General features: G+C 32.6%; 1 protein-coding gene and 1 pseudogene across 3 annotated transcripts in view; both read right to left on the reverse strand.

Annotated features, from left to right (window-relative positions):
• Nucleotides 1–13351, reverse strand: part of LOC140440098 (uncharacterized) — a 457243-nt gene that overhangs the window by 73843 nt on the left and 370049 nt on the right. The gene's annotated exons all lie outside the window — the stretch shown is intronic.
• On the reverse strand, nucleotides 8374–9491 carry LOC140438029 (S-adenosylmethionine synthase-like; annotated as a pseudogene).

Genomic DNA, 13351 nt, shown 5'->3' on the forward strand with positions numbered 1-13351 from the left:
TAATATTTTTATATCTTTACTTTTTTGTGTTATATGAATCAAACCGCTCTAAGCTGGTTGGTCTGTTCAACTACTTGATAATGATTTTTTTCTGATGTGCTGAAATCCATTTTACCATATTCTTCTTCTTTCTTGGCTCTACAACTCTAAGTGAGTCTTGGCAGCGTCTACTATTTTTCTCCACTCTTGCCTGTCTTGTGTAGCAATTTACCATTATTACACGCCCATCTTACGTAGATCACTCGTTACTGAATCCTTCCATCTTTTTCTTGGGTGACAAACTGACCTTCTGCCATCTGGCTTTTCCCAGAAGGTTATATTTAGTAGTCTCTTAGAGGATATTTCCAATCCAGTGGTGAGCACTTCCGCGAAATAGTTTATCGCGCAGACAATAGAATGGCGTTGCAATATTAAACAATTTGAGAAGATTGTTTTATATTTGAAATCGCACTAATTACAAAATTATTACTCACTTAAATAATAAATGGAGTTTTCAAATGTTCAGTACTGACAGTGTTAATATAAAAATATTTTTGATCGTTTTTTTCAAAATTTTCTACGGCACGTGCGCTTAAAATTTTTACAAAAGGTTATAATATCATCTTTAATTGATATCTATGACGTTTGGTAAAAGTTGCCAAATTTTTAATTTAGTATCGGTTACCTTAAAACCGAAATTATAAAGTCATTATTAATGATCACTTAACGACTCATTAAGGACATACAAAGAACTGATAAGAATTACTGGATTTAAAGCGAGTTTGTAATTTAATCTCATTATGTTGTCGAGTCTCAAAAAGAAAGGTGCTAACACGAGTATTTGAACTATTTTTTAAAAGGGGGATTAATTGTAGTACGAGTAAACATCAGATTGTCATCAGAATCCAAAGGAATAGTTTACAATGTATTTAAATATATACAAATACTATTTACTAAAGATAATCGAACAATTATTGAACAACTGTGAGCGAAGCCCTGTGAATGGTCTCAGGACGTGATATGCCCTTACATAAACAAAGGCGATCAGCTCCAGTGTGACAACTACAGAAGTATAACCCAATTAACAACTGATTACAATATATGTATATATATATATATATATATATATATATATATATATATATATATTGTTATGATGTGTTGTTTGTTTGAATGATGAGCAATGAGTATTTTTAATAATATAATATATAGGGTTTTTATCGCGGTTCTCAAAGAATTAGTTTGTAAGTACTTTTTTAAATTATCTTTATTATAACTACTATGAAACACACATATATATCTAACCTAGCCAATGTAAATTTAAAATAAACTATCTTTAAATTGAAATTCTTATGAAACTAATTAAATTCTATAGACAATGTAAAATTTATACAAACTACCACTTTAACCTTAACTTTAACAAATCCCACTTTATATTCCCAATTATTTCCTAAAATGTCACTTGGAGAGTATGTATAGTTGGTTGCCTAGTCACATGGCTCACTTAAATATATCTACCACATTATAATTACTAAAATACAACTTTTTACAATTATTATATGCTAATTTCTTAAAAATGCCCTCACATAAATATATTTTTATAAAATTTTCTAGTATATAACTTATTAAAATAACCAACTACTTTTAATATCTAATATATAACTTGTAAATTATTTTTAATCACTATTTTTCTTTCTCCTATATCATATCAATATATATATATATATATATATATATATATATATATATATATATATATATATATATATATATATATATATATATATATATATATATAGATCTTGGAGAGGATTATTTTGAGCTTTATTCGTATGGCAAATGGAAATATCACACGATAATCTATATACGTTTTGAAGCAGAAACAATGAGGCATTGTGTTAGCAAGTATGCAGTTGCATACTTGTGCAAGTTGTTGTACTTTTATGACCAGTTTCTGGTTAGAAGATGTGATCAACATGTAAAAATCAATTTTTAAACAAAAAATTTTCCCTTCCCATAATAAGACATGTCATATCTACGTATTTCAACTTGCGAAACTACGACTTTGTTAATTTAAACTTCCAACATGGTTGGTTTACTGGTATGTCTATGGGCGATATCATTTGTTAATTAAATCCTAATTAGATTTTCAAATTCCCGATTGTCATATCAGAGTTATTTTTGTGTTGTTTAATTAGGTGTACATGATAACGAAACCAGATAATTTCCTCTTTCCGATGATTGCAACTTTTCAGACGCGTCGAAATAACTTCATATTTTATTGAGCGAAAACTCCATTGTTTGGTAAAAGTTTGAAGAACCATTTGTTATACAAAATGATTTGAATGATTTATAAGTTTTTCAAATCTGTTTTCTCAATATGGTTAAAAGAATAATTATTTATTCCAGGAAACTTATTGTTCAATACAGTCACAGATCACACAAAAAAGAATATATGGAGTAAACCATATTTTTAAATGATATTACAATAACTAATCTAGATAATTAAGAGTAATATGATTAACAGCTTTTAATTCTTATGAATTTGTTGAATATAAGTTTATTAGTATGTTTGTAGATCATAAGAGAGGAAATCGAACAAGCAATACGAAACGCAAAAAACGGAGGTCCAGACGAAATACCTGCGGAACTACTGAAATCTCTAGACGATGAAACTCTACCTGTACTTCTGGACCTATTTAATGAAGTATATAAAACTGGAAAAATCCCACAGGAATGGTTGGTGTCCACCTTTGTAGCAATACCAAAAACAGTATATGCCAAAGATTGTTCAGACTATAGGACAATATCACTAATAAGCCATACCCTCAAAATATTTCTAAAGGTGATTCATGGAAGATTATATAGAAAACTAGAAGATGATATGGATGATACTCAGTTTGGGTTCCGCAAGGGACTGGGAACGAGAGAGGCATTGTTTGCTTTAAATGTCCTCTCTCAAAGATGCTTAGATATGAACCTAGATATTTATTCCTGTTTCATCGACTTCGAGAAGGCATTCGACAGGGTCCGACATGAAAAACTAATAGAAGTACTGAGAAACAAAGATATAGACAGACGAGACTTACGAATCATTATCAATCTGTATTGGAATCAAAAGGCCAATATAAAGATAGAAGAACAAAAGTCCGAAAATATAGATATAAAGAGAGGAGTAAGACAGGGCTGTGTTCTGTCACCATTAATGTTTAACGTGTACAGTGAAGCCATATTCCAGGAAGCGATAGCGGATCTGGGTGATGGAATCTCTGTAAACGGAAGAATAGTAAATAACATAAGATTCGCTGATGACACCGTTATAATGGCAGACACCCTGGAATCGCTACAAAAGTTGGTAAATAGAATTAACGATTATTGCATTAGATACGGACTAAAAATAAATAAGAGAAAAACTAAATTTATGATGTCTCAAAAACGCAACATGGAAATGAAAGATTAATGATAGAGCAAACCCAAATAGAAAAAGTAGAGACATATAAATATCTGGGAACCTGGGTTCATGACAAAAATGACCAAAGCAGAGAAATCAAAGTCCGAATTGAAACTGCAAGGCAAGCATTTGTGAAAATGAAGACAATGCTTACCAACAGAGACCTTCAGTTGCATCTTAGATTGAGGGCTCTAAGATATTACATATTTTCTATCTTACTATACGGAATGGAAGCTTGGACATTGAAGAAACAACACATAAGAAAAATAGAAGCGTTCGAAATGTGGTGTTACAGAAGAATATTAAAAATCCAGTGGGTTCAAAGGATTACCAATGCTGAGGTACTACGACGTCTAAATAAGGAGTTAGAAATTCTGAACAGCACAAAAAGAAGAAAACTAGAATATTTGGGTCACATAACCAGAGGAGAAAAATATGAGCTGCTGAGAATTATTATGCAAGGAAGGATCCAAGGAAGAAGAAGCATAGGAAGAAGACGCATCTCCTGGCTGAAAAACCTTAGAGAATGGTTTAACCGTAGTTCACTACAACTTTTCAGAGCAGCAGCCAACAAAGTGACCATAGCCGTTATGATATCCAACCTCCGATAGGAGATGGAACTTTAAGAAGAAGAAGTATGTTTGTAGACCCCATATATACAGTCCAACAATTAATTGAAAAAAAAAATGGCAAAAAATAGACCAGTACACATGGCATTCATAGATTTAAAAAAGGCATATGACACGGTCCCCAGAAAATAACTATGGAACACGATGAAGGAAATCGGAATAACTCAGAGGTTAATAGAAGCCGTAAAAACCTTTACAACAACAACAAGGTAAGAGTTAAAACCGGCAATTAATACTCCAACGAATTTAAGACCACAAAAGGCTTATTGCAGGGATGCTCTACATCTCCGACACTGTTCAAGATATTCCTCGAACAAATATTAAAACTATGGAAAAGGAAATGTGAAGGGATGAGAATACCAATCCGGGACAACTTCTTGTACACATTAAGCTTTGCAGATGATCAAGTGGTAACGGCTCAAGATGAAGAAGATCTGTGCTATATGCTCCGAAAATTAGAAAAGGAATACACAAAAAATGGACTGGAAATAAATCTAGAAAAGACCGAATATTTAACAACAGAGCAAGAACCAGTGAGAAATTTGGAAATGGACGATAATAGGGAAATTAACGGCACTGACAAATTCCAACTGAATTGCACTGAACCACCGAGCAAGAGATAACCAGCAGATTAGCACAGACAAGAACATGTATTAAACAAATGAACGGGGTACTATGGGATAGACAGATTACCAGAAATACAAAGAAGAGAATTTATAACACCTTGGTACGCAGTATAATGACCTATGGAGTAGACAATTGGGTAATAAATAAACGAAACAGGTCCAAAATCACAGCAACTGAAATGGAGTTCATGAGAAGAAGCTGCAGAGTGACAAAAATGGATCGCATCAGAAATGAGGAGATAAAACGAAGAATGGCAGTAAAACAAGACATACTCAGCTACATCGAAGAAAAACGTTTAATTTGGTATGGACATGTGAGAAGAACAGATCATACAAGGTGGATAGCAAAGATTTCGGATTGGAGCCCAATAGGAAGGAGGAAAAGAGGTAGACCCCGAAGATCATGGAGGTATGAAGTGGACGAGTCCATGGAAAGACGAGACCTTAGAGATGGAGAATGGCAGAACAGAAAGGACTGGAGACGTTGGCTGAAAGAAGGAAGGCGGCGAAAGCTGTAAAAATCCTTATATAGATAGATAGTATGTTTGTAGACGTAGACATAATATTGTATAAATGTACACAATAAGTTGATTATCAAATTTGTAGATTTTAGTTTGATTTATTCTTAACATTTTTTTTCTTTGACTAGAATTTTCATTTTATTCCACGTTTTACTATTTCTGCAATTTATACAACACAATAAGATCTTACGCTTACTCTAGCTACCTTCCTATGTAATTCATTTCTGTCGTCATTGAAAATTCTACACTTCGAATCCTCCCCCCTTCGATTGGAGTCTTAAAATTGACATTCTCAGCAAAATTCAGCTTGTTCGTATGATTTTTAGAGGATCAGTGGCATTTTCGTGTCTGACGACTGCGACTGGAGTATTTTTTCCTTGTAGATTTAGGTATATACAAATCGTTGCAAGTGTCACAATTTGACGAACCATATCTTGGTTATCGTTAGTTGTAGAATACTTTACAATAGACTATTTATTTAAAGTACAAAAAATAAGCTTTCTTTTTTATTTGGTAACGCATACACAGGGTTAACAATGAACGTCAAGAAGACGAAATTCATGATTATTTCAAAAAAACAAAGATTGAATGCAAACCTGTACATTCACAATAACGAAATCGAACGGGTGCACAAATATAAATATTCGGGAACAAGCGTTAATAACAACAATGTCATCACAGAAGAAATAAAAACTAGAATTGGAAAGGCTCGAGCTGCTTTTGTTAATATGAAGGACATTCTGGGAAGTCATGACATTAACTACCTGAAAATGAGATTGGTTAGATGCTACATCTTCTCGATACTGCTGTACGGAGTAGAGACTTTAAACAAGAGCAATACCGATAAACTAGAGGCCTTCGAAATGTGGATATACAGAAGAATTTTGAAAATACCTTGGACAGACAAAATAACAAATAGTGTAGTTCTTCGAAGAATGAACAAAGAACGGGAGCTGTTGATCACCATCAAGAAAAGAAGGTTGGAATATCTTGGTCATGTGATGAGAGGGAAAAAAGTACCGATTGCTCCAGTTAATTATCCAAGGGAAGATTCAGGACAAACGAAGCGTGGGGAGACGACGTATATCTTGGCTGCGCAATTTAAGAGACTGGTTCCAGTGCACATCTAACCAATTAGCAATTATTTAAAGCAACATCTTCAAAGATACGAATAGCAATGATGATTGCCAAACTCCGCAGCGGAGAGGGCACTTGAAGAAGAAGATGCATATACCTCAATGTACAAGAAAAAAAGTTATAATGAAAATTTAAAAAAATAGCCGTAAAGCTTCGTTAAAAATAGAAAAATTTGAAGAAACGTATCTTGCTAAAAATTATTTAGAAGAGTCTTCTGCAGTAGACTATTTTAAAGGTAATTATTTTTTATTTCTATTTAATGTAGGTACCATTGCATATACATACCTAAAACTATGTAGAAAATAGTTATAGAACAATTGTTGCGGAAAAATAGAATCAATGGCTTAAAAATGGTGTGGCGAACTTTAAAAAATCTCGGATACTATAAATCCGAAAGACTTCTACTAAATGTTATATTGAAGAGAAAGGACAAAAGTTTTTTTTTCTGTAAAGCAATTTTGAACTCCTCCGTGGAAAAAAGTTATGCGGCAAAAACGAAAAATTGCGTGTGCTACTGTTTTTTGCCTCTTGTTTGAACATATTTTTGTAAAAAAAAATATTTTTAACCTTAAAAGTGACATTTCCATAGGAAATTTAATTTTGAACAACTTTTCTGTATATTTATATGCACTGAAACTACATGGAATTTACCCAAATGCACCCTAGAGGGACAAATTCAGCCCTTTCTAAAAAACGCACCTCTTTAAATGGTAGCACTCCGCAGTTTTTATTTGGGGGTATATATGAAACAATAAACCTCCTTTAACGTTGTAGTTCCTTTGAACTGGACTAGTCCCTGTTGTCAGACCGCTCCCCTAGAAAAATTGTTTCTGATTCGGTTCCTTTACGGATTCTTGTTAAAAAATGTCCCCTTTAAACAAGTCGGAATTGTGCCGTGCGAAATTTTTGGAAAGAAATTTTTTAAATAATTTTTTTAAACAAATTCCAAAAATCGCCTTTATTTGCTACGAAAAACATTTTTCAAGTTTTTTGTGTCATTTTAAACATAAAATGTCTCTGTCATTTTTCCCTAAGTTGACAGTTTTCTACTAAGCGATTTAAAATAATGCAGAGTCTGAGCGAAGGTTCGTTTTCGTAAGGTTTTGAAAAAACCGGCAAATTTTCCCTTAATTCCATGAGAGTTGGTGAGAAAAAGGTGATTTAAGCTCAAAAAGTCATGCAACAATCTCTGTAATGTGAGTTAATAACCGTGTTGTTGTAACCTGTATCCTTTGACAATGGACAAGGGATTTGATAACAGCGTCCTGAAGACTAACGGCCGGTTTCCGAAACGTAATTCAAATCTCCAATCATGTAATCAAGTATCAAATTTGATCAATTGTTAACAAGCGACAGGTTTCCGAAACGAAAATTATGGTAAAATTACGTGATCACCGATTATAGATTATTTGACATACGATTTTACATGGAAACAGTAGAATCGATTGTAATCGTTTATTATTTCTGTACGAATTGTTCTTTATCTTGCTCTAAATTAAGAAAGTAATGTTGCTGTTTCACTTTACCATCATTCCTGTTTATGTGTAATCTGCATTCTGAAAATCAACAAACATAACCTAACTAACTAATAATTTTGTGGCGTTCGTTAATGTTTACCAATTTGTCATTTATCATCTTTAATTCTTAAACTGAACCTTTGTAACAATATTTTTGGGTTCTTTCTAAACAACAGCTTTTTATAAAACACCTTAGGTTTATGTATCTTACAACGTAACAAAAGATTTTATTTTATTTACTTACAACCATTGGTACATAACCAAAGATTATAAGATTAATCATCCAAAAATCTCAGATTACCTGACAAGCTAGTATGACAGAAGTTTGACATAGATAAAACGATAATTAGCGTTTCTGAAACCCAAAATACTTCTGACAGGCTGTTAATAATCGATTATTTGCTTGTTAGATTAGTTAATGTGTGTTATGTGATTGAAGTTTGATCGATGTTTCTGCAACTCAAAATGCATTTAATCGACTGTTAACAGTAGATTACCTAACTTTGATAATGATCAGCCTTCCGGAAACCGGCTGTTAGTAAGGCTAAATAAGGCTAAGTGGCCATAGGTGCTGGTCTTTTGGTAGATGAGTTGTCTCAGATTTAGTTCTTTGACAATTTTACCAGGCCTAAAATCGAAATTCTTGTTTACAATGTCCAACAATTCCTTCTGAGTGAGTTTCGAAGTTCCATAATCAAATATTGTAATTGAAAGGGGTTCGGCTAAGCCAATAGCGTATGATACTTGCACTAATCATCTACGGCAAAGTCCTGCTTTCACCAATGATTTAGCTACCCATCTAGCTGCATATGCGGACCTGTCAACTTTTGTAAAATCTTTTCCAGAGAAAGCGCCACCTCCATGTGCTCACCAACCTCCGTAAGTGTCTACGATGATTTTTCTACCAGTTAGGCCTGCGTCACTCTGAGGTCCTCCGATAATGAAGATACCGCATGGACTGATATGAATGACTGTTTGGTCATCAAGATACTTGACTGGAATAACTTCTTTAATAACTTTTTCCTTAATTTCGGTTCTCAATTCTTCCAAGCTGATTTTGTCGCTGTGTTCGAGTGAAACGACTGTGTGAACTCTTTGTGGAATGCAAGCACCACGTTGGACAATGTATTCTGCGGTAACCTGTGTTTTTGAGTCTAGTCTGGCCCACCAGAATTTTCCAGATCGTCTCAAATCAGCAATTCTGTGATTCAATATGTGTGCTAATACTACTGTAAGTGGCATAACTGAACATAAGACCCTTTTGAAGAGTCGTCATATCCTATGTGTTTTACAGTTTCTCTGACAACTTTTTGATAGTCGACGACAGCTTTTGATGTAATTTCACCGCAGAGAAAAATCATTCCAGTTTTTGCAACGATTTCACAGGTAACTTTTGCATTTGGATCTTGTTCAAGATGTACGTCTACTAATTTGATTTTGACACATTTTATTTAGATGTCCCTCGCCGACGGATTCGGATGTGAAGAGGAATTCAGCCCCATCAGCCATTTCGTAAACCGAATGACCGTTTGAATATCCATTTGTCGAAGATGTTTCTGGCATTCTGAACCTCGGATGTTTCGCAGACCACTAATCGCTGTACTTGTACTTCTTACTTTAGTTACTTTGGAAAAGAGGTATTTTGTTACAATTTTAATGTTAAAAAAGATTGATTATACAGCCTTTATTTATTACTTTTTCACCTCATAAATATGCATTGCTTAACAAGTGATAAACATACATACATAACTTTAAAATATATGTTGGAATGCGTTAACTGTTCTAAATTTATTTGCACATTCCTCAAAGGCGCTACCAGATCTGTTGATTCTTTGTTATAAATAGCCTTTCTGTTTATGGCGTGCTTTAAATCTAAAACGACTCATATCTAAGAGGCTATTTAGTATTTCAGAAGTCGTAGTTTATCATTATAAGTGCATTCGTCAGTGGCATATGAATTTCGAAGAGTCCAACATGCGCGGCTAATAATAAAGAGGAAGTGGCTGTTTAAATAATAGGGGAGAACACGAACCGTATGTCTGCCCATCTCGCCGTGTTTAACTCCTCCATATGTTTCCCTTTTATCGCTTTGAACGAGCGTGACAATTGTAGACTTTGTTTTGTCTCACGCATTTGTTTAAGACTTAAGAAGTAGGATGATATCGACATTTTTTACGGCTTTCACTACTATTTCTGTTTTATTTTAGTGCCTAACGGATGTCACCAAATTTAGCCTTTTATTAAATACTGTTTTATAAATAATCTTCATCTTATACCTAATTACATTTAAGATAGTAAGTTTTATAATGTTCATAAATGGAAGAATTAGAAAAGAATCATGACATGTTTAATATACACAAGAAAGTTCGTGAAGTGACTGGCTTGTGTAATAAGAAAACCTTAGTATATAATACAGGAAAAGTTTTTATTGATAAAAGAGAAATTCTTGAAACATGGATAACTGATTTGTTCAAAATGAAAAGCCAAACATGTAATGTACATAAATCAAGAAAAAGTATCTGAAATTTTAAAATCTAAAGCTCTTACTGAACTGCCATAAATCCCGACTAAACTCTTAATAAGTATAAATGAATACCACATCAGTGCTATAATTAAGCTTTTTAACGATATGTATACTACTACAAGCCCCTTCCCATATCAGTTGGCCCACCTATGGAATTTACAGTTTAAGTCGATTACCATAAACAAATTATACTCTGCATGTTTTTATAAGTTACCATATTACATACCATATTACCATATAACATTACCCTTATGTTTTTTTATTTATTTTCAACAATAAAAAAAAATTCACTAAACCCTGGCACTATGCATTCACTTATGTCAACATACGTTGATTTTTTCATAATTACGTTAAATCCAGAGGGATCTATGGAAAAATGACATCAACACAATAATATTGTCAGTTAATGTCAAATGTATTTTGTAGTATTGTGAAGCTTTTTGTTGTTTGTGGATTGTACAATGGGTCGAGGTAAAGTTATGATGAGAAAATTTGTTCAATCATTATTAGATTTTTTAATTCTCGAAAATCCAATTCGGAAATCGCGAATATGTTACAATTGTCACACTATAGTGTAAGAAATATAGTCAGAAGATACAAAACTACAGGTTCGGTCGTCACAAAACCTAGAAATGTACGAAAAAGTAAAATAACCGAAGGAGATCGAAGGGCATACGAGCACGTTTTTAGATCAAGATGTCACTGAGAGGCCCACAAGTTAGGATTTGATACTTACAAATTAAGTTTTATAGTTGAAAAAATTAGCACGAATTGTTTTTAATAAATTTCATTTTATTTTAGGCTAAGGAAAAGCCACTTTTAACATTACAACATAAGAAAAATAGACTAAGATGGTCAAAAGAGCTAAAGATTGGACTTCAATACAACGGAGTGATCAGTCCAGATTTGAAGTGTGTGTTGGAGACAGTAGGAGTTATAGACTAGGTGGGATCTGTAGAAATTCAGACCATAATGGACATTTTCCATAGGAAGCTATTTTTTTGCTGGAATCCCTTCAGGATGTGCCCAATATCGATAATCACGATATGCGCCAGTCGCAAACCCTGTGCTAAATTTTTTATTTAACAAAATCTGAAAAAAATTGAAAATTTCTCATTTTTTTGCTCCTATTTTCGTTTATAATTATAATTAAATATTGATCCTAGAGAAAAAATTATTGGAAGTTAAAAGTTTCGGTATTCAATTTTACACAATATTTCGTTAGCTAGAAATTGAAAATTTAATGTTTATTGTTGAAAAAATAGCAATAATTTGAAAAAAAGTCCAAAAAATGAAGTTAATCCTTCAAATGTTTTCGACTTTCTAAACTTGACTTACAAGCTCCATATTTCACCTAGAAAAACCTTTTAATATGTTTAAAACGTGTGCTAAATTTTGTTAAGATAGGATAGGATAGGTTTTGCATAATAATTTTGCAATCCAGCCTGCTGGAAAAAAATCGCTAATTTTCAAATTTATAGTAGGCCCTAAATAAAGCCCTCAGATAGTTGCAAATTTTTGTACACTTAAAGGACGGCTCAAACTTTCAAACACTTTTTGTAAAATTCAAATCGGTTCACTAGGAGAGCCTAGAAAATTTTTTAAAGTTTTAAACATTTTTTAGGCTTATAAATAAATTGAATAACTTTACGAGCTTTAAACATATCCTTCCAAAAAAGAAAAAGACTAAAAAAAATTATTGAAGATTGAGTCAAAATAAAGTTTATTTATGAAAAAAATTTTTTTTTCGTTCGCCTATGTTTTAACAATGTAAATTATTTATTAACAATTTATAAATACATATTTGTTTACTAAAAGTACCAATTTACTTCAATGTATAAATTCCAAGCTCAAAAAAATGCATAAAGAAAAAATGCAATTACTTGTTTAACATACAATTGTTTATTGCAAATTTATTGAAGTTTATTGAAAATACGAGATAATGCAATTTTTAGCGCGCGCTATGATTTTGAACTCGCCGATTCACATTTCGAGTGAATGTCCCCCACCACCACCTCTCATGCATTCCGAGCGACATTTTACGCGAAAACGATTTTTTATTTGTCTTTTTTATGGATGTTGCCATGAAGCGCATTACGTAAAACTTTTGATATAAAAAGTACTTGACAAGACGAGGGTATTTGTTTAAAAACGAGTCCTCTATCACTTATGGTTACACGGCAAATGTATGCCAACTTTGACCTTCAATATCTCGGCAACCAGTAAGCCGAATGTATCTTTTTTTTTTAAAGAAGCGTCTCCTAATGTTCTTTAAGTGTATAAATTTTGAAATTGAAATGTTTAAAGCTCGTAAAGTTATTCAATTTGTTTATAAGCCTAATATATATAAAAAATGTTTAAAACTTTAGAAAAATTTCTAGGCTCTCCTAGTGAACCGATTTGAATTTTACAAAAAGCGTTTGAAAGTGTGAGCCTTCCTTTAAGTGTAGAAAAATTTGCAACTCTCTGAGGGCTTTATTTAGGGCCTACTATAAATTTGAAAATTTGCGATTTTTTTCCAGTAGGCTGGATTGCAAAATTATTATGCAAAACTTATCCGACCGATCTTAACAAAATTTAGCATACATTTTAAACATAGTAAAAGGTTTTTCTAGGCGAAATATGGAGCTTGTAAGTCAAGTTTAGAAAGTCGAAAACATTTGAAGGATTAACTTCATTTTTTTGTACTTTTTTTCAAATTATTGCTATTTTTTCAACAATAAACATTAAATTTTCAATTTCTAGCTAACGAAATATTGTGTAAAATTGAATAACGAAACTTTTAACTTGTTATAATTTTTTTCTAGGATCAATATTTTCCGAATTATAAACGAAAATAGGAGCAAAAAAATGAGAAATTTTCAATTGTTTTCAGATTTTGTTAAATAAAAAATTTAGCACAGTGTTTGCGACTGGCGCATATCGTGATTATCGATATTGGGCACATCCTGAAGGGATTCCAGCAAA

Source organism: Diabrotica undecimpunctata, chromosome 4, assembly GCF_040954645.1.
Source record: "Diabrotica undecimpunctata isolate CICGRU chromosome 4, icDiaUnde3, whole genome shotgun sequence".
Taxonomy (NCBI): domain Eukaryota; kingdom Metazoa; phylum Arthropoda; class Insecta; order Coleoptera; family Chrysomelidae; genus Diabrotica; species Diabrotica undecimpunctata.